Source organism: Saccostrea cucullata, unplaced genomic scaffold (assembly GCF_032062105.1).
Source record: "Saccostrea cucullata isolate Sc308-1 unplaced genomic scaffold, CSIRO_AGI_Scuc_v1 ctg8058, whole genome shotgun sequence".
NCBI lineage: Eukaryota > Metazoa > Mollusca > Bivalvia > Ostreida > Ostreidae > Saccostrea > Saccostrea cuccullata.
The window spans coordinates 19,631-26,069 of NW_026926835.1; the positions used below are offsets into that span (position 1 = coordinate 19,631).

The 6,439-nt window shown below is 28.8% G+C and overlaps 1 long non-coding RNA gene across 1 annotated transcript; it reads right to left on the reverse strand.

Moving 5' to 3' along the window:
* Positions 1–647: 647 nt before the first annotated feature.
* LOC134272745 (uncharacterized) lies at positions 648–5,715 on the reverse strand. Its single transcript, XR_009993274.1, has 2 exons — positions 5,570–5,715; positions 648–3,998 (listed from the first exon to the last, which is right to left on the reverse strand). It is a non-coding gene; the product is annotated as an uncharacterized LOC134272745 (long non-coding RNA).
* Between the last annotated feature and the right edge of the window lie 724 nt (positions 5,716–6,439).

The window sequence follows — 6,439 nt, forward strand, 5'->3', positions numbered from 1 at the left end:
ATTGAATCAAACTTATTTCTTTCATGTCATTCTTAATGTCATAGTACCCATCATTCATATTATGTACAAGTTTCAATCCTAATAGATGAATCCACATTTTGTTTTTATTTCACATCACTTGGCAGCCATATTTGAGGGAAACTCAAAATTCTCTGTCCATGTTAATTTCTTGTGTATACCTTCATCATTTGACATAACTCATTTGCTTTGATTGCCTAAATCAGAGCTATTCATACATAAGAAGAGAACAAAAAATGAATACAGTGAATTTATTGCAATAATACCTGCATGTTTGATACATAAAGAGAAATATTTTTTTCATTACTTTTTGACCTTTGGATTGACCCTGAATAGAGATAAGGTTTACATTTTGGCAAGTGTAAACTATATACTGCATGACTAAACATGGTTTGTATATTTAAATATGAAATAGTTTCTTTAATGCTTAAATCAAAATATTCCAACTATCCTAGTGAGAATTATGCTCAATTACCCTCTTTAGGAAGAAGGCTCAAATAGGCTTTGCCTGCTGCCCAATTCTATTCACTTATGTATAAAAAATTTTGTATAAATTAATTAACTTTGTGAAATATTCCCAACTTCCAATGCTTCTTTATTTACATTTAAAAAAAAAAAACTGACTCAAATAAAATTGTTTTCTCATTTATTTTACAAGAAATAACATGCTGACAGTGAATCTATTCATTTTTTTTAACTGGTTAAAGTAATGTTTCCAATTGTCTTAAAATGCTTAAATGCAAGTTTATTTCATAAACCAATACCTTAAATGTATAGACTGAATTTACTTATGGATTAACCCCTTTGTAGTAAAAACATTTTTTAAACCTGATTTTCTTGTTTATTCTCTCATATATTTCCTAATTTGAGTATTCGCAAATTATTGATTACATAAGCAAACAAATTTAAGACAAAACTACAATATATGCTGAATACCCTGAAATGAAATGGTAACATATGTAAGATGTGTAACACATCATGTACAACTTTTAAGTTTACAAGATTTTAAGCTACCCATATTATACAATAAGACTACTTTTTCAAAGTTTTGAAAAATTCTTTACAAAAATATAAATGCAAAAGATAAATGTTAGGGTACACTTTTAAAATACATTTTACATGAATCACATAAAGAACATTACAAATCATTTCTTTGAGCTTGTTTTCCTTTGGAACATCTGTGAACAAACATTCTGTTTTGTCTTTCTGATACATGAAAAGCGTCCAAAAATCATTTGGAATTGTTGTGTTAAACCCTGATATAATAATTTTAAGTTTCTGGTGTGTGCCCTACTTAGAAATGTTTACAATGTAACAAAGATGAAACTCATAATTTGATTTAATCAGCAATGATAAAGTCATCAGGTTTACACATGCTTTTCTGACACATCATGTACATTTTTTCTACTTGTTTGTCTTTGTTCACAAAAATTGAAATCAACAGTACTTAGCATTCCATATAAAGAAATATGAACCCTAGCTATTAGAAATTTTAAAATATATTTGTGCATCAATGCATTATGTTTAACAAATCAATCTCTTTCACTGTGATGAAAATTGTCTTCTTCATATAACATGCAGACAAAGAACTTCTTTGGATGATGTCATTTTCACATGTAGAAAAGAAACGAATTCAACTAAAACTAAAAGACAGTCATTAAAATTTTAAGGACATTAAAGGATGATATCAAGACCGAAGTCCAGGAATTGATAAAATTATATAATTATCATCCAAAGATGTATATGTTTGGATTTATTTTTTTAATTCACAAGCAAATGATATGCTGCCATTTAATCTTTCAAACTTTAAAAAAAAAGTTGTATACTTTTGAATTAAAAATTTCAAAATCTAGAGGAGTCTTCCCAATACCTATCTATTTATGACTGAAGGTATGTAAATCACCAGAGTTGCTGTACTGCACCATTTGAATAAAAGTCATATCCACAGTCTTGACTTTTTTCCCTAAACCTTATTTCAAAACATATATTATTCCAACCAGTCTTTATCTATGCAGTGAAAAGATTTTTACAGACTTCTAAGGTATTACATAGTAATAGTCTTTAAACATCTTTGAACATAGTGCATATGATTTACATTTCAATTCTTTCCAAAGAATATGCTATGCCACCCAATTAAGCTGATATAAAGTCTCTAGGTTATCACAAAATGTTAAAGTTACAACAACTGAATTTTACCCAGGAGAAAAATGATCCAAAAATCTATAGAAAATCTCCGAATCTTTCTTTACTTATGATGTGAATTTTGCAGGTTACAAATTATTGTCAAAGGTAGTTATCTCAATAATCACATGCTTTGACCCTGACAAAGTGTCCTATAAAACTAAGTGTATTACTCTAACCTGTTCTGTGTAGTAAGCATGAAGTCTAATGGTTGATAGAAATATTCAAGATATTATTACATCACAGATCAGGGGACACTTACATCTTTATGGGGGTCCTATTGAGACCTATTAAATTCAAAATAGGACACACACACACATACACAAACAAAATGTATTTACAGTTCCAGGAAAGTAATAATTACACCAAAGCTAGCTTTTAAACATCTGTGTAATTTGTTAGGGGTTGTAGAAATAAGATGAAAAATAAAAGGTTTAAATGTATACTTCTCATACATAACAACTGTCTTCAACATGAATTGGTAAAAATAAAAGTCACATTTAGATACTTTGAAGTCTGGGAATTAGTTTTTTGAAGATCTCATACTATCAGAAAATCACAATATCAATTCTAGGATTTGATTAGACCTCATTTTGTTAAATGACTGCAATTTATCTATTGTTGTGTATGACAGAATATGAAAGATATGAAGGGGAGAGCTTTTGACCTTTTTTTTTCTTCATCATAGTGTAAAATATATATTATACCAGTCTTTATCTATGCAGTGAATATAGGATTTTTACAGAAACCCTAGGTATTACATAGTAATAGACATATAAACACCCTTGAACATTGTACATTTGATTAACATTTCATTCCTTTCCAAAGAATTTGCACCTAATTTTTGTAAAGTCTATAAGTTATTACAAAATGTTTAAGTTATTGCATTACAGGACTCAAATCAGTAATCTCAGTAACTAACTTTTACCCAGGAGTAAATGATCCAAAAAAATCTATAGAAATATCTTATTGATTCTTCATCTGTGTACTTATGATGTGAAGTTTGTAAGTTACAAATTATTGTCAAAGAAGTCATCTCAATAATCTTATGCTTTGACCTTGACAAAGTGTCCTAAACAACAAAGTGTATTCATACAACCATTCTATATGTAATAAGTATGTACAATATGGTATGATAAAGATATTCAAGATATTTTTAAACCACAGATTATGGGACACTTGCATCTTTATTGGGGGTCTTATTGAGACCCAATTTAAATTCAAAATTAAACATGATACATACACAAACAAAATATATTTACAATTCCAGGAAAGTTAAATAATAACATTAAATCCAGCATCTGGATATCTGTGTAATTTCTAGGGGGTTGTAAAAATTAGATGAAAAATAAAAGGTTTAAATGTGTAATTCCCATACATAACAACAGTCTTCAATATGAATTGGTAAAAATAAAAGTCACATTCAGATACTTTGAGGTCAGTGAGAATTAGTTTTTAAAGAGCTCATGCTATCAGAAAATCATATTTTCAATACTTGATTTGACTAGATCTCAGTCTGATAAATAATTACACTTTATCCATAGTCAGTGTCTGACAGTGAAAGATACAATCCTGGCTCCTTTCTTTGTCATTCTGTAAACCACAGTCTATGACCGTACTGGTTAAATTGGTTGGAAATCATATTTATCTCTGTTCTTCTTAAATCCTCCATCCTGTTTTGATTTTCTTGTTTCAGTGTTCCAAGAGAGGATATTCTGTTAGTCTTTGCATAATCTGAAAGTCTTTCACCATTCTGAGAGTAGACATAGATCATTTCCATAAGCCCTCACTAGAGAATCCTGGAAAATAGAAAAAAATAATGTCTTAGTTGAAAAAAAAAATTTTTAATATAATATAAGCTTGATGGAATTCTAAATATAGACAAAAAGGGTATAAATACAAGGTGTAACATCAGATTTTGACTTTTCATATTAACCATGGGTAACACCTCCAGTAAAGAAAAGAGTAAAGGAATGAGTAAAATTCAGTTTGGAGAGAGAATTCTTTCAGAGAAAGATGTAGACAGAGGTATACCAGTTAAAATAAAAAAAGATGGCACTATTGAGATCATTTCTCAACAAGAATATAACCAATTAAGTCCAGAGAAGGGTGATCCTAATGTTGTCAGAGATTACATAGAAAGACCCTTGATTGCAGAAGAAGCCAATGAAGAATATAACCATTTATTACCAAAAGAGGGTAAGAATTACTTGGATTACCCTGAAAGACCTTTGACTAGAGAAGAAGTCAAGTTTATAGATGATAAGAGAAAACAGTTGTCAGAAAAAAAAGATTGTTAAAGACACATGATTTTTAGCCCACAAAACCATTGGAGATACAAGGATTACAAGATACAAGGATTAATGGAGGAAGTCCAAACTGAACTCTTGGAGGACATTAAGGCTTATTATGAGAGTAACTTTTCCAGTATTTGTTTATTACAAAATTATGTATTCTAATAAAAAAAAAGTTTTCACTTTCATTTGTTGTGCCTAAGACCATTTTAACTGACCTTATGATCAAGATTGTGATACACACTCTGATAATCATCTATGATGTCTCTATGATGTTTACCTCAAAAGATTGAATCAGGGTATTTGTGTTCAAAGAGCTGAAGAAACTATACAGACAGATCTAAGATTTTGGAAGCATACATATTAATGAGGTTAAAGGAGATATAACACTAGATTATTAAAAAGAAAGAACACAAACTCATAGAAATGATATTGAAAGTACCTTTTATGAATAAAGTGTCATGCTCCAAGGTATTATTTTTATAAACAGGAGAAGGTTTACAGCAGTCCCATACACTCAGAAAAAGATCTTGGGTAGTAGAAACACCAGGAAATTTTATTTCCACACAATCAGATCATCTTACATCAGTTATAAGGTTACAATCTTTATACATAGTCAAGAGGGTCATTAAGATTTCTTTTCTGGTCATCCTAATGAGCCACATTATAGTATTCTTTCCCTTTGATATAATGTTAATATTAAATGGAAAATTCAGAATTCATCAGCAATTGAAGTCAAAACTTGCTATCTTTACCAACTATGCTATTAAGGAAGCTGGGGGTTAACAAATTAGCCATATTTAACTTATTCTATAGATATGCTATCTTCAGCTGTTAACTAATCATTTGGCAAAGAAAAATTTCATACATTTTAGTTTTAAAATTTGATCATGATTTTTTATGCCCTTTCTTCTTCTAAAGGATATCAATATAGTTTAAACATGACCATGACCACCAAGCCCTCTTTATTTAAAAAAAAATCATATATCATTTACTTATCAATTCAAAAATATAAACATGCATATGTAAATAAATAAATAAATAAAAATTACAATTGTATCTCATTGAAACTTTACCTTCAAGTTTGTGTGTTTCTATGTTGATTGACAAACTGTGTATTTCCAAAGGAAGACCAGCAGCCAGGCTTCACTTCATAGAGAATGGATTATAGATGGTTAGGAACAAAACATATCTTCCATGTTGAGGACTGTAGAAATAAAACCATTTTGTTAATATGACAGAGTACTGCATGAAACAATGCATGTTTAAATACAACATGTACAATGCCAAAATAATATCATGAATATATATATGTTTTTAATCTCAAAAAATTAACATTAAATGTGAGAAAAGTTGTAAAATGTTATTTTAGATAATAAACAAGCACAACTACTGTATTAATATCATAAATAAAATGATTATCAGAATTAATTATTTAGCACATGAAAAAACATTTATCTTTAAATTACACAGAAATGTTATTTAGCATAGCTGACATTAAACATATAGGTGATTTAAATAAAACACAATTAAATAAATTAAAACAATCTTTAAAAGACCTACAAGTTTGATTGTTTTTATGTTGGTTGACTAACTATGTATTTCCAAAGGAATGGGCAGAAGGCTGAACTTCATAGAGAATGGATTATAGATGTTAGGAATAAAACATCTTCCATGTTGATGACTGTAGAAATAAAAGCATTTTGTTAATATGACAGAGTACTGCATGAAACAATGCATATTTAAATACAACATGTACAATGCCAAAAAAGATCATGAAAATGTTTGTTAATCTCAAAACAAATTGTTTTTAACATTAACTCCAGATGAGAAAAGTTCATCATGTTATTTATAGATAATAAACAAGAACAATTACTGTATTAATATCACAAATAAAATGATTATCAGATTAATTATTTAGACACTAAAAGATTTTTTATTAACAG